Here is a 16,244-nt window from a genome sequence, read left to right as displayed (position 1 = left end):
TAACAGGAGAGTCTGCCAAACTCAACTCTGCCCACCCCACAGTACAGCTGCCAACCCTCAGCTGACTACTTAGAAGAGCTTTAGTCATCTTCAGGGACCACCCTCCTAACTGTGCCCAGAGGCAGCTTCTGCAGGACACTGCTTTACAGGAAGAAAAAAGCAGTCTTGTATAAGGAGGAGTAAGAGGAAGAGAAGGAGGAAGAGAAGAAAGGGGCACTTTATGATATTATTTACTATACATGCAGATAATGCATGCACTACTTCAAATATTTTTCGAATACCTATATACTTGTTTCTTGATATCCTCCTGAGGTTGGTTTCAGGACCCTTTCATGGACGCCAAAACCTCAGGCATTTAGATGCTCAGCATAAAACATCAAGGTGTTTGCATCTTTATGGCCCTGCACAGCGTCCAGTCTACTCTAAACCATCTCCAGGTTATGTAGTCTACCCAACACAATGTAAATGTTATTGTGAACAGCTATCATACTGTAGAATTTTGAGAACTAGGGTAAGGATACATTTTATTATTCAGTACAAACCCCGATTACTTAAAAAAATAGTTTTGATCTATAGTCAGCTTCGCTCTGCAGATTTGGATACTGTTAATTCAGGGAGGGACGTTGTGCACATCTTAACAGTCATGTGAAGTAGGTGTAGCTCCTGAAACCATTTACACAGAGATCAAGTGATCCATCTTGGATCCCTCCAGCCTGTGAACAGCAGAGCTGCAGTTCAGCCCTAGGCGTTGCCTTGAGTCTAGGCCTGTAACCACCCCCTTTATTACTCCTTACAAAAATAATGCTTTTGTCACTCAACAAGTCACCAACATCCCTGGGAATGGAATCTCCCATCTAGCGAGGTGTGTGCTCAGAATGTGACACTTGCAGACCGTCATTACACACACATATGCATCAGCAAGAAATAGAATGTGTCAGTTCTGTGGTTGAAGCTCACATCCCAGAAACTGAATCTCCAGGGCAGCAGTGCAGGGAGGCGGGGCCTATTGGGAATGGCAGGAGCCAACCACACAGTAAGAAGGATTTACAGAAATAGCTTCTTCTTGTCTGTCTGTTACCATGGCAAGACTCGACCTTCATGGCCAGACTCTCTCGTGCCTCCTGCCAAGTGATCACACTGTCAGAACACGATGGAAGCTGGCATTTTTATCTTGGACTTTCAGGTCTCAAATGGAGAAGAAATGAATCCCTGCCTGCTCTAGATTTCTGTTCACAGGCGTTCTGTTTTATATCACAAATGAAGACAGCCGCTAAGACCAGGGGTGTCCTCTGTATTCTTCACCTCTGTGGCTCCTGGCACCATAATACCTGACAACAACCAGGGAGGAAAGGCTTCCTTGCCTCATGACTTCAGACCAAGCTGGCAGAGAAGGTGTGGTGGGTGCAAGAGGGGGTGGTGGAGGCTGTTCACAACATGGCAGACAGGAAGCAGTACCAAGGCAGGAAGCAGAGGCTGGGGCATAACTTCCACCAGTCAGACTCCACTGTGGAGAGCTTTGGGGGCTGCTTGGCAGGAATCTGACATTGGCCAAGGACAAGAAAATGGGCTTCAGGCAGGAATCTGACTTTGGGCCATGACAAGGAAGTAAGCTCAGGCAGGAATCTAATTTTAGGCTAGAACAGGGAAGTAGGCTTCAGGCAAGAATCTGATCTTGGGCTAGGACAGGGAAGTAGGCTCAGATATCTTGGTCCTCCTGATAAGCCCTTAGAAACAGTGATCAAGGGACTTTGTTTATTGTCTTGCTTGTTCCTTGACTATTTGAGTTTATGGTTCTGCTTGACCTTATGGCTTGCATGTAATTAAAATGGTATAAAAGCAGATTGGGGAAAAAATAAACCTGCCTCAGCCTGAGAACTGGCCGGGGCCATGCTGCAATGTTGTCTAATTGTCTTTTTTCTTTTTAATCCTCACTCCTGCCCTGGAGAACCTGTTGACTGACTGGTCTGGTTTGGTCACTCCACCTTCTAAAGACTCCACAGCACCCCAAAATAGCACCAGTGGCTAAGGACCAAGCATTCAAACCACGAAGCCTGCAATGGGAATTTCAGATTTAGACTGTAATACCAACCGTGCCTAAAATGAACACTATCTCTTTTTATTCACAGACCTACACTGACTGCCTTAAGAAGTAGGGAAAGAAGACAGATGTGGACAAGGAGGAGGGAGGTGAAATCTAAGCCCAGCCCAAGTGTGGTGGTTTGAATGAGAAATGTCCCTCGTTGTCACTGGCATTTGAATACTTGATCCCCAGTTGGTGGCACTGTTTGGGTGGGTTTAGGTGTGTCCTTGCTAGAGGAAATACATCTCTCTCCCTCTCTCCCTCTCTCCTTCCATCGTCTCCGCCTTTCCTGCCTCCCTCCCTCCTTCCTGCTTTGGATTCAAGATGTGAGCCCTCAGCTTCTGCTCCAGTGTCATAACATCCCCACCATTATGGACTCTGACCCTGGGGAACTGTAAGCCAAACAGACTCTAACTTCCATAAGCTGCCTTGGCCATGGGGTTTGATCACAGCAGCAGAGAAATGACAAGAAACTGGTCAAGCCCCTCTGGCATGATCTGTGTGTAAGACACTGATTTAGACAGGGGTTAGTTTTCTGCATGAGGCCCACAGTCGGGCATAGGACTGTCAAACTGTAAGATTGCTGGAGGAGTCTGTGTTTCATCTTAAAGCCAGTGGCTATGGATCAGGACATTTGCCCCCTCCCCTCTTTTGTTTCTGGTTCGTTTGACTTGTCTCAGGATAACATTTCTCTGTTGCTTTTTTCCCCCTCTTCTTGCTGAGTAGTGTAACATTATGTACGTGGACCCACAATTTGATTTTAATTTTTCATGTGTCTGGGTGTGTCCAGAATGCATATATGTGTACCCATGTGAAAGGATAGAAAATACAACCCCAACTCCAGCCTCTTAAGAAGCCCAAAATACCACAAATTCCAGACCCTGTTCCCTGCCAGAGTATAGGTAAAAGGTCACACTTCTCCCTGCTCCAGGGCCTGCTTTCTGTGAATACGTGATCCTGGCCTAGTAAGATAACAGGAAATGAGTTGACTAACCAATTATCTAGCTTCTGTAAACCGCTTGCACCATAGAAGGAAAGATTACACACTGAAACTGCGATTTCCACCCCGCCAGGAACCCGCGCAAATGTGGACCACCGAGGCTATAGAAAACTGATTGCACCCTCCCCCCGCCCCGCGCCCCCGAGTGCGGGCTTGATGATTTAAAATGATTGGCCTAGAAACTATGGAGTGGTACAAATCGATTGGCCCACACTGCAGGCTCTTGATGCTATGACATGATTGGTTTTCGAAGCACGGGCTTTGTTTTAACTCCATAAAAGCTGTCCCAATTCTGCACTCGTGGTTCCTGGAATAAAAAGTCCTCTTGCGGTTTGCATCAAGGCCATTTCTTATGAGTGATTTGGGGTGTCGCCTCTCCTGAGTGGAGGGAGTCCTCACTTTGCGGGTCTTTCACATGCATGCAGGAACCCACAGAGACCAGAAGAGCCATTGGAACTGGAATTACAGACGGTTGTGAGCCACCATAGGAACTGAACCCAGGTTCTCTGAGAGGGAAGCCAGTGCTCTTAACAGCTGAACTGTCTCTCTGGCCCCTGTTTATCTCTCCTTCCAGTGAAATCTCTGGCATTTCACTTGTTTATTACCTCTGTTGTGTGTAGTGGCTTGTGTTCTCATGCTGATTGTGTTGCCCAAAAACCTGTTTGCAGGGTCCTGCATGTAGGACTGAAGGAAGCCTGTGCCCCCTGGTTTTTGACTGGTCCATAAAGTTACCAGTGGCCAATGGCTAGGCAGGGAGACAGAGTCAGGACTTTTAGGAGTCCCTGGAAGGGACTGAGGAAGGAGGAAGGGGAGATTCCCCTATGACGAGGGCATAAGAGACTGACCACGCTGGAAAGGTGTAAGAGGGAGAGACAGCAGACATGTATAGGTGTAGGGGGAAAGCGGCCCCACAAGGGCTGCCCAGCAGGGTCCGGGGCAGCAAAGATAAAATATATATTTAGAAATTATTAGGCTATGCCGGGGGTCTAGCAAACACAGAAGTGGAGGCTCACAGTCAGCTATTGGATGGATCACAGGGCCCCTAATGGAGGAGCTAGAGAAAGTACCCAAGGAGCTAAAGGGATCTGCAACCCTATAGATGGACCAACAATATGAACTAACCAGTACCCATGCCCCACCGGAGCTCCTGTCTCTAGCTGCATATGTATCAGAAGATGGCCTAGTCGGCCATCAGTGGAAAGAGAGGCCCATTGGTCTTGCAAACTTTATATGCCTCAGTACAGGGGAACGCCAGGGCCAAGAAGTGGGAGTGGGTGGGTAGGGGAGTGGGGGGGGGTGTGGGTATGGGGGACTTTTGGGATAGCATTGGAAATATAAATGAGGAAAATACCTAATAAAAATAATTTTAAAAAAGAAATTATTAACTCAGGAATATCGGAGGGGAGTGTGTGTTAGCCACATGGAGTTAGGGAGTGGTCCAGACATTGAGCTGTTTAAGGTATTTAAAATAAAAGGCTGTGTATGTGTGTGTTTCTTTCGGGAATTCAGAACATTGGGGCGATAGTGAGAAGCACACATGCACACCCTCTGTGAAGTATAGAGTGGATTAATAAACTACAGCAAGAGTTGAAGAGTTGTGAATGAGAAGCCTCAGGCTCTGGATAATAGAGGAGAGCTGTACCTGGGAAGATTGGCTTTCTTTTTTTAGTGGGCAAGAGGTACTTCAGGCTGCTCAAGTCACTTTTTTTTTTTCACCTAAGCTCAAAACAATCCAGGGCTAGTGAGATGACTCAACAGGCAAAGGTGCTTGTTGCCAAACCTGGTGACTCGGGTTTGATCCCTGGAACCCACATGATCCCCACATGGTGGAATTGACTCTGGAAAGTTGTCGTTTTACTTCCGCACGTATGCCGTGGTGCACACATAAGTGCACACACATGAAAAATAAAAATTGGTGGACATTAAAATAAAACAATAGAAGCTGGGCATGGTGGCGCATGCCTTTAATCCCAGCACTTGGGAGGCAGAGGCAGGCAGATTTCTGAGTTCGAGGCCAGCCTGGTCTATAGAGTGAGTTCCAGGACAGCCAGGGCTACACAGAGAAACCCTGTCTTGAAAAACCAAAAAAAAAAAAAAAAAAAAAAAAGTAAAATTCTGCCCCAAACCAATATTTTCCCATTCAAACCACGGGCTTACAGTAGCTGGTCACCTGCATCCCATGCTCCATCACGGCCACCACTATGAGGTAGCAGGACACACAGTGGAAGGTTAATTAGGCTTTGCCCATAGCTAAGTGTGTGAAACTAGGGAAAGTGGATTCTGGGTGTTTAATATGAAGAGGAAATATTTTTGCATAGCTGAGAATCTCCATGGCAACCTCATCAGTTCTGTGTTCCTGGTGATGAGCCAGGACCGACCATGAAGCGGCGATTGAGGGCTTCCTGTTTTCTTGGGATTACCTCTGTCTTGTGTGTGTGTCCGATTCCAGCACACAGCCCAGAAACGGGCCCAGAGGAAGTAGAAAGTCAACACTCGCTGGACTTCACAAGCAGCGCCCCTCAGAAGGGCCCTGTGAAGAGAGGAGTGGGTCTCCAGCCAGGCAGCCTCTCCAGCTCTGTGGTGGTGGGTAAAGTCATGAAACTTCTTTGAACCCAGCTTTCTGAGTCTGTGAAACCAAGTTCCTAGTTTTGGCTTTCCTGGCTCGAGGGTATCTAGGAGAGAGAGAGAGGCTCTTTAAAAACATGCTCGGGATTCCCAAAGCTCAGTCATAGCTATTACTTCTCAAAGCTGACAGCTCTTGACAAATGAGATAGTAATTGTCATGCGGGTCTCCACAGTGTCCAGCTGCTGACAGCTGGTGCTGACTCCAAGTCAGGGAGGCAGGAGCCTCTGCCTTGTGGCGCTCCCTGTTCTTTTCCCATCATGAAATCTACCCAACCACCTGCTTTGTTCATCCCCTAGAAGGTGTGTGGGTGATGAACTGCAGGAGACAGCCCCTGTTTCCCAACACTGGCCCAGGGTCACGGGCACGGAGCATCCATTCTGTTCTACCTCTGGGGACCTACGTGGAGCTCCTTGTATTGTCAAACTCAGAGACACAGGGTACTTTCTAAGGAGCATATCTCAGAATAAAGACGATTTAAATTTTGCCTGGGAGTTAGATAATGAAATGATCGTAATGCGAGCGATTTGTAGTTTGTAGCCAAACATTCAATCATAAGAAACTAGTCAAAGCAGAGTGAGATGACACTGGGCCAAACCCTTAAGAAGAGAATAATGGGATAAATGTAAAACAGACACCAGTGCTCGGATGATGTTCCTTCCCATGGACAGGATGTGGGATACCAGGCTTCCCAGAGCACATTAAAAAAAAAAACAAAACAAAACAAAACAAAAAAAAAACAGGTCTTACTTTACATGACTCTGAGTCATTATAAGTTAAAGATGGGCAGAAGCATGGGGGTGGGGGGCATCACAGAGCCCCTGAACTGACAAATGCATACGGGATAGCATTTGTTTACTTCTAGATTCATCTGCTAGGAACTGGAACCAGGAAGCCAGAAGGTCCAGAAGTGGGCAAGAAATAGGCAGATTCCTCTCTGAGAAGTCACTCCGAGGAGGTTTTGGGTTGCAAATATATGCAGAGCTGTCATGAGAAGAAGGTTCTGAATTATCCAAGAAGGAGATGCAGAGTTTTCTCCACATGCAAAGGACCTGTGTATTGGTTGCTTTTCTGTTGTTCTGATAAAATACCATAACGAAAAGCAACGTAAGGATGGGTTCATTTTAGCTTAGGATTCCAGAGGGAGGGCCCACAATGGCGAAACGGGCTGATCACACTCCATCCACTCACAGAAAGGAGAAAGAAACAAGGTTACAATGCCTCAAAGCCCACCCCAAGTGATGGACTCCCTCCAACAAGGCTGTGTCCTAAGGGTTCCATAACCTCCCCCGAAGCAGAGCCATCAACCAGTGTTCAAATACCTGAGTCTATAAGGGGCATTTCTTGTTTCAGCCATAACTTCCTGTTTCAGCACTGAGCCATCTGGAACTAGCTGTCAGGAACTGAAAAGTCCCACCATGGGCTTTGTACGATCACAGCCTGGGACTCTGTTCCCAACAAAATTACCACACCAGGGGTCTCTTACATCGTGTGACTTGTTGGGGCCAGTGACCTATGATACTGCTCCCATGTCTGGAAGAAACTTGTAAGAAACCCCCTCCATTGTGCTGAGAAGTGACTCACAAATGACGTTGCCACTTAGCTCGCTGTGGTCAGGGAGAGAAAGAACACTCCAGGTGTCTTCCGTAGCAACCAAGAACAGGACATGCGGCGTCCCGTAGATGTGATGATCCTAATAATAGTGAAGACATTTCAACAAGTACCATGTCAGGAATAGAAGAAACGAGAAAAAATGACAAAGATTGAGAAAGAATGGCAGAAACAAAGGGAGTTGAACAGATAAATAGGAAATAGATAAATTTTTAAAATAGGAGCTGGACATGGTGGTGCATGCCTGTATTCCCAGCACTTGGGGGGCAGAGGTAGGAAGATCTCTGAGTTCAAGGCCAGTCTGGCCTACAGAGTCAGTTTCAGGACGACCAGGGCTACACAGAGGAACCCTGTCTTGAAAAACCAAACAAAGTTTATTTTAAAGAAGAAAGGGAAAGAGAGCATGATGGATTATTGTCTTTCTCTTCTCTTCTGAAGCATAAGTTAGAGTTGGCACAAAGTGGAAATTTTACTTTTTTTAAAATTTAGATTGTATATTTATCAAAGGAAGGCATGCAAACATTCTACTATTTAAAAAATAAGTCAGATAGTTCTTTAAGGCTTACATAATAAGCAAAAGCTCCCTAAACTCTCAACTCTTGCACCAAAAACCTATTTTCCATTGGCATTTACTCCACCCCTTAACTGTTACTTTTTACATTCACCTCCTGTATTTCTAAAGAACAACGACACCAAAAGCCTCAGCCTGGGTTGTGGCATGAGTCGTTTTGGCTTCTCTACCTTCACAGAAATTGTTTTCAAATAAGTCAGTAGAGAGGCTGGCAAGATGGCTCGGTAGTTAAGAGCATAAGCTGCTCTCGCAGAGGACCTGGGTTCTGATACTATCTAGTACCCACACGGTGGCACACAACTGTCTACAACCCTATGCTCAGGGAATCCATGTCCAAGGGATCCAACACCCTGGCTTCTGGCTTCTTCAGGTGCCAGGCACACAAATGGTTCTGCAGGTACCAGGCACACAAGTGGTACATCTACATGCATGCTGGCTGATTAGTCACTCTGCTACTGATATGACTTTATAAAAGAATGTGTTTGACTGTGTTTACAGTTTCAGAGCGTTAGAGTCCAGGATGATGGAGCAAGGACATGGTAGCAGGAACAACTGGGAGTTCACATCCCAGTCTGCAAACAGAGGACAGAGAGACATTGGGAATGGTGGCTGTCTTCTAAAACCTCAAAGCCTGTCACTGTGGACATACTCTAACAAGTCCATACCTCCGAATCTTTCCCAAACAGTTCTACCATCTGGGGATCAAGCATGCAATATATTAGCCTATAGGAACTATTCTTAATTAAGTCCACCACAAATGCAAAATACACCTTAAAATAAATAAATAGAAATACAAAATCTATCAGTAGAATATTTAAAGAGACAAAATCCTGAAAAAATGGTACATAATTCTTAGTTCTGGAAAGAGAGGGCATGTGGCCTACAGGAGATTCTTGGCATGGATTCTTCTCCGGGGAGTCCTTTCCCTGCTACATCTCCTAAAGTTGGGCACAGAATCAGCTCCACTGCATGACTGGTTTCCAAGCTGATGGCAACATCCCAGCAGGCTATGGCTACACTGCAGAGTTGAAACCCAAGCATTTGGGACTGACATTCCAAGCCTACACTGATGGCCCTGCCGAGTCCACCAGGCTTCCAGAGCCAACATTCCAAGTCTCAGGTCAACACAGGCAATCACACAGTCTCATGTTACTGTAAGAGCCTGATCTTTGCTCAAAGACCACAGAGTGACTTCCAAGCTCTCCTTCCAGCCTTTATGCCCAGTCCTTTATGATGAAGAGGAGACAGCGCTGCCCAGGGACTGGGATAAGGGCTGAGATTAGCAAGATGCTGCAGGTCACTGACTCTCCAAGGACAAAGCAGTTCTCTCTCAGTGGGAGCTCAGGAGTGGAAAACAAAAAACAGGGCTAAGAAGGTCTGGCAGGCAGCTCTGGGCTGCTCAGCTGTTAGAGTCCACAGTGGTACTACATTTTCTGGGAACTGCTGGCCCCAGAATGATGCAGTGCCTCTCTCTTCTCTTTCCTCCCCATTTTTTCATCCGGTCCCATGTTCTTTCCCAAAGAAAGCTTCTTGCCTTCAGCACATTGCAATTGGTCTCTTAGAATGTGGGGCTGTAGCTCAAAGAGATGACTTGTACAGGTAACCAAGCAAGGGTAAGAGCTTAGTCTGGGACTCCCCTCTCTTTTCCTTTGCTGCCTGTAGTTGTAGTTGTTATTGTAATTGTAGTTGTAATTTGTGATCAAATACCTAACAAGGAGTTTCTTTAGGCTCAAGTTTTTAAGGTACAGTCCACAAAAGTGGGGAGTCGTGGTGGCAGGAAAGGGGGCAGCTGGTCGATGTATCCACAGTCAGGAAGCAGAGACGAATGCTGATGCTCACATTCCTTTCTCTCCTTTGCTCCCTTCAGACCCCCAGCCCATGGCATGGTGCCACCGCATTTATGATGGCTCTTCTTTCTTCAGTTAACTCACTCCAGAAACTCCTTCAAGGACACAGGATTTCTCCAGCATGACTCTAGATTCTGTCAAACTGACAATCAACATTACTATCACACTAACCAAAAACCCAGTGTGGAGACCTCAGACCAGCAGCAAGGTTGCATCTCCCTGTCCTCTCAGACCTGCTGAGGTAGAACCTGCCCTCAAGCAAGACTCCCTGACAATGTAAAGGACTGGTTAACGGTTGATACATTCGTGATTTTCTCTTCTCGGTGACCAAGTAACTGATAAGAAGCAATTAAGGGAGAAGATGTTTATTTTGGTTCATGGTTTGAGAGGGTACAGTTCATCCTATTGAGAAGGCATGGTGGCAGATGACTATGGTGACCAGAGCTGGTGACAGCTGCCTACCCACATCTCAACAAAACAAGAAGCTGAGAAAGGTCAACCAGACGTAGGGCCAGGCAATCATCCCCAAGGCCCTGCCCCCCAATAACTTAATCTCTCCCAGATAGGCCCAACGTCTCAAAGGTTCCATAACCTCCCCCAAACCAAACACCCCAGACTCCCCCAAACACCAAAAGGTGTTCAATCACGTGTGCACGTGGGGGAAGTTTTACATCCAAACCATAACAGTGGATATCGTCACCATAGTCAAGAGTAAGTGATGAAGAATCCCTGTGTTCTTTAGTGTCCAAAACAACTCGTTTCCCACAGTGTAGAAAGGATTAATGACTCTTTATGGAGGGAAGTGAGAGAGAGAGACAGACACAGAGAGAGAGAGACAGAGACAGAGACAAAGACAGAGACAGAGAGACATGTACATTCACTCTCCAAAGAAAGTGCTCACCATTCCAGGTAGAGGGGTGAGTGGGTGGTAGGAGGTATGACAGTTAAGTCATTGTTTTCTCTCTCTCTCTCTCTCTCTCTCTCTCTCTCTCTCTCTCTCTCTCTCTCTCTCTCTCTCTCCTCTTTAATTTTATTTATGTATGCATGAGTGTTCTGTGTGCATATATGGTGAGTGCCAGAAGAGGGCATCACATCCTATTATGGGTGATTGCGAGCCACCATATGGTTGCTGGGACTTGAACTCAGGACCTCTGGAAGGACAGACAATACTCTTTCTTAACCACTGAGCTACTCTCCAGTCCCTTGTTTACTCTCTTACCAATGCAAGAGTTTGTTTTGACTCTTGATTCATCACAACCTCTTCACCTCTTGACACTGAGAGCATGACTGTTGTAGAGAGGAGAGAACTAAGAGGCTTCATCTATGTACTCACCAGGGCTGAAGACAAAAGCTTACCTCAGCTTCCCATCTCCAGGGATGTGGCTTCGCAGGAAGAGGACACAGCTCAGTTGCTCCCCATATGCACTCATTCCTTGACATTCACAGATGTGATTTAGGCATACAGACATAACCTCACTTTCCTGAAAAAGTATTGTTTTCTCTGGCTTGCCTCTGTCCAGCTCACAGAGCCATCTCCCCGTCTCCTCTAAAATTGAGATGCTTTCTGGACCCCAGTCTTGTACCCTGGCTCTGTTAGCCAGTCACCCTTTACCAGAGGAGATTTTAGACTAAGAAATATGATATTAACCTTTTAAGCCAGCCACCCATATCCTGACTCCCCTGTCCCTATTTCAAAATCTTCTTGATCCACTTAATTTTTAAGGCTTTCTTTCTTTTGTCAAATCAGTCTGAGATTCTCTTAGATTTATGTCTGTAGTTTCTTGACAGGACTTGAAACTCATCCCGTATCTTCCTGTTTGTTCCACTCTGCTAGAGGATACAACCTTGTGGCTGATAGCTGCTTGTTGCATTTTTTAGTAGATAACAAAGTGCCCTGCTACAATTTGAAAGTTTTGGCTAGAGTTACCCTTGGCTTCTGATACTGTGAAGTCATTTTAGTTGAGTAGAACTAAGGTTTGGAGAAGAAAGAGATAAGCCTAAGATTATTCCACAAGCTTCACTTGGCCTGTGGACTATTGAAAAGTATATTATTTAGTTTCTAAAACGTTTGGAGATTTTGCAGATTTCTGTTATTGATTTCTTATTTTTTTACTGGGGTCCAAGAGTATATTTTACATGCCTTCTACTCTTTAAATTTTCCTGAGATTTATATTATCACTCCATTGATGGTATGTATTAGCAATGATCCATGTCTATTAGAAGGAGATGTGCACTTTGATGTGGAACACAGTGTTTTATGTCTTACTTCGACAAAGCTGAGTGGCAAGTTGTTCAAGCCTCCCATGTTCTTGATGTCCTTCTCCACTTATTCTGCCAGTTATCAAGAGGGGGGTGTTGAAATTTCCAACTATAACTGTGGGTTTGGCCATTTTGCCTTTTAGTTCTAGCAAGTTGTGCTTTCTGTATTTTGAAGATTTATTAGCTATGTACTGGGATATTTATGTCCTCTTGACAGGTTACCCATTTCATCACTATGCAATAAACCTTTTTATGCCTAATAATATTCTTCTCCTTAAATTCACTGATTTGATATTAATAACAACCTTAATAGTAACCAGGGCAGTAAACCCAAACTACATTCAAAACAGTGACCACAAGCTAATCTCAGATTTTACTACTATGTACTTGTAATTTTAAAAAAATCTTGATATTTTAATTTTTAACTTATTTACATCTTTACATTGAAGTGGATTTCTTATAGACAACATTTTAAAAATTTATCTAACAGTCTCTGCCGCTAAAGAAATGTTTTATGCCATTTACATTTAATATGATTATCTATATAATTAGGTTTTAATTCTACCATTTGGTTACTTTTTCTTTCCTTGTGACATTTGTTCTTTTTCTCTACCACCTCACATTTGCTGTGCTTTTTGAACATCTTATAATTTCTGTTTACTTCCTTTAATAGCTTACTAGATATATTACTCTTTTATTTTCCTCATGGTTGCTTTAGGTTTTATATACTATAAGTCTCTAACTTATCATACTCTGCCTTCAAATAATATTATATAATTGTTGTATTATGTTACTGTATATAATATAATCTGACTATACTTGCAACATGCAAAAGTAAAAACAAAGGATCAAAGAGGAATCATTTGTCCTTTTTTTTCCAGACTAACATTTTCATCAAAGGTGTACAAGAAAAAGATTGTAGACCTGCCTATACCTTACTAGCTGTTGTAAGCTGGCCCGTGGCCTACATGAACCGGGTATTTCTGGAAGGCAGGCTGGGGCTGAAAGAGACTTAGACTGCAAGATAATGAAGCCAAGACAAATGTTCTGATCCATGTAAATCATTGACCTGTAAGCAGGTGTCTTTTTATTTCTCTGTGTAGCAAAATATAACACAAGTGAAGCACTTCTGCTTCTTCAGAGAAAAGCACTCGTGGGACTGAATGTCAAACTGAAACTGATATTGTTTTTTGTTTGTTTGGTTGGTTGGTTGGTTTGGTTTGGTTTGGTTTGTTTTTTTGAGACAGGGTTTCTCTGTGTAGCTCTGGCTGTCCTGGAACTCACCCTGTAGTCCAGGCTGGCCTCGAATTCAGAAATCCGCCTGCCTCTGCCTCCCAAGTGCTGGGATTAAAGGCGTGCGCCACCACCGCCGGGCTCTGATACTGTTTTTATGAAGTCCATTTTTACTCTAAGTGATGAATAAATTGGCTGGTTATATGTGATTATAGAGTGGATAATCTCTTGAAAATGAGCCTTTTACCTCAAACAGTTATCAGTATCTGTGGTTGATGAGGAGATGAGCTTTAGGGGAGAACAAAAAATGTATTGAATTGTTGTCCACAGCTTCTAATTACTTCAGGCCTTTCCTGATGACACTGATGAAGGTATTAAGAAATATGAGTTTGTGGTACGTGTGATGAGAGGTGTCAACACTTAGGATATCTGCTTAACCTGAACAAGTATTTTCAAAACACCTTATAGTATTAAATCATGCCCTGGTCTTTAAAGATGCATTTTCAGTATAAGGCAAGCCAGATGTGATGCTGCACCATGAAGTTCCAGAACTTAGGAGCTGAGGCAGGAGAATTTTTAAATGACAAAAGACAAAAGGCCTGCTTTGTGTGTGTATGTGTGCGTGTGCGTGTGCGTGTGCGTGTGCGTGTGCGTGTGCGTGTGTGTGTGTGTGTGTGCGCGCGCGCGCGCAGTGGTGGCGCACGCCTTTAATCCCAGCACTTGGGAGGTAGAGGCAGGCAGATTTCTGAGTTTGAGGCCAGCCTGGTCTACAGAGTGAGTTCCAGGACAGCCAGGGCTACACAGAGAAACCCTGTCTTGAAAAAACAAAAACAAAACCAACCAAACAAACAAACAAAACAAAACAAAAAAAAACATTTACCTGTCTTAAGTCTAAGTTACTTTGCAGTGGGAGCTGACCTGCCTGTCTAAGTTCCTCTGAGGCCAGAAAATCGCAGTCTCTGACGTTTAGCCCCTCATCCTACAACAGCAGGAGATTAAGTAAAGTAGACCTTGTTCTTATCTCCTCAAGAACTATGAGGCTCTAGCTCCCAGCCTAAGAAAAAGGGATGCCATGAAAAGTGATTTTAATCTTTATTTCTAAGCTCTTCTAGGTTTTCCCTGACTTCTAAAACGTTTTCTCCCCACCCCTACCCCCTTTGACCTCAGCAAGAATATATGATCACATGGTAAAAAATTCTGCATGAGTTTACACATAAATTCAAATCACAAAGTGAATAAAAAGTTTACAACAGAGATGTTTACATATGTGTCCATTAAGAGAAGACATTCATTATCTGCCACTAGCTCTACAGGTTCATGGAGAGTAAACGACCATAACTAAATTATTACTGAAGTTTTGTATAGATAAGCCCAGTCAATATTTTATCTTCTGTCCTTGTACTACAATAAATCATTAGTTCTCTCTTTATGACCTTGGGTTAATTGTTTTATAACCTCTTGATATGTTCTAATTTGCAAATGCCTGCTTTCTATCTTAGAAACAATTAACTCATGACACTTGAAGACTGGCAGAGTTCTCAATTCAATTTTAATATCAGAGAGGACTTAATACAGGCCTATTATAAAGGGCTTACTAATTACTAGTATAACTTTAGGAATTCTTATAGAATCATCATTAAGAATTAAGAAATCATCTATTTGTCTATATAGCATCACTACAAAACAGTTCATCTTCATTGTTCTGCAGAAACCTGCTCAAAAGGGTGGGCTAATTGTTATTTATACACACACACACACACACACACACACACACACACACAACAGGAAAAGCATACTAATAGCAAGAGTCTTTCCTCAAATGTAATCTCTTTGCCCTTGCCTAGAAGAGAAAATCCATCATGGCTTACATTTTAGGAAGATCACTTACTAGTTTTTAGCTTCCCTAAGATGGCTCCTGGCATTTTTCTGTAACAGAATTTGAAAACAAAGTTTAATGATTTGGTTTCAGCTCCTACACAGCAACCAGCCTTTAAGAAAGCACCATTCTTGGGTGGTGAGGATATAGCAAAGAGGACTGACTGCTCTTGAATAGGACCCAGGTTTGATTCCCACTCCCAAATGATGGCTCACAGTCATCTGGATTCTGATTCTAGATGATGCAATGCCCCCTTCTAACCTCCATAGGCACCAGGCACACCCATGGTGCACATATATTGAAAGATCCTGAAAGAATGTAAAAGGTCACAGAAGCCCTGAAATTGGCAAGATAGATTTCATTGTTAGGAGAACTAGCTTTACTGATTTAGAAAAATAGAGGTGCACAATGCTCTGGCCACTCCTTGAACCCGTGTGTCTGCCAATGTTTTGACCGTTCCTTGAACCCATGTATGTGCCCACTGATGAAGCCCATTGCCAGGTGTTTGTGATATTGGTTGCTGGGAAAGAGTCAGAAAATCTCCCAGCAACCACAGCCAGGCCAATCCGGAGTTGCTACACCTGCACCAGGCTCTTTCCTTGTACCCCTTCCATACCCATTTCTTGAGAATAGACATTGTTTAGATCTGGAAATCCCCTACTCTCCCCCTTCTCCTTTCCCCCCTGAGGGCCTATAAAAACTGGGACCCCTTTCCCCTCGTGGTCGACTCCTCTACCCCTGCATGGGATACGAGTCATCCCCAGATCTCTGGCTTTCCCCCGAATAAAGCCTCATGTGGTTTGCATCAAAGCTTGGTCTCTTGTGAGTTCTTGGGGGTTCACTATTGTCCTGAGGACTGAGTGAGGGGCTCCTCTCGGAGTCTTTATATATATATATATATATATATATATATATATATACATATACATATACATATATATATATATATATTCATGCAGACAAAATGCCTATATACATAAAAAATAAAACACGTTTTCTTTTTTTCTTCTTTTCAAATAAACTACCATTCTTCAAGACTGTAGAATCAGAGGATTAACCCACTGATAAGTTAAAATAGCTGTTAAAACACTTACCTATATTCCAGTTGTGCAGCTGTCTATGTGAAGTGGTAATTTCTTTAAAG

This window comes from Mus musculus, chromosome 14 (assembly GCF_000001635.26).
Source record: "Mus musculus strain C57BL/6J chromosome 14, GRCm38.p6 C57BL/6J".
Classification (NCBI taxonomy): domain Eukaryota; kingdom Metazoa; phylum Chordata; class Mammalia; order Rodentia; family Muridae; genus Mus; species Mus musculus.
The sequence above is the reverse complement of the archived record's forward strand: the minus strand, read 5'-3'. Positions refer to the sequence as shown.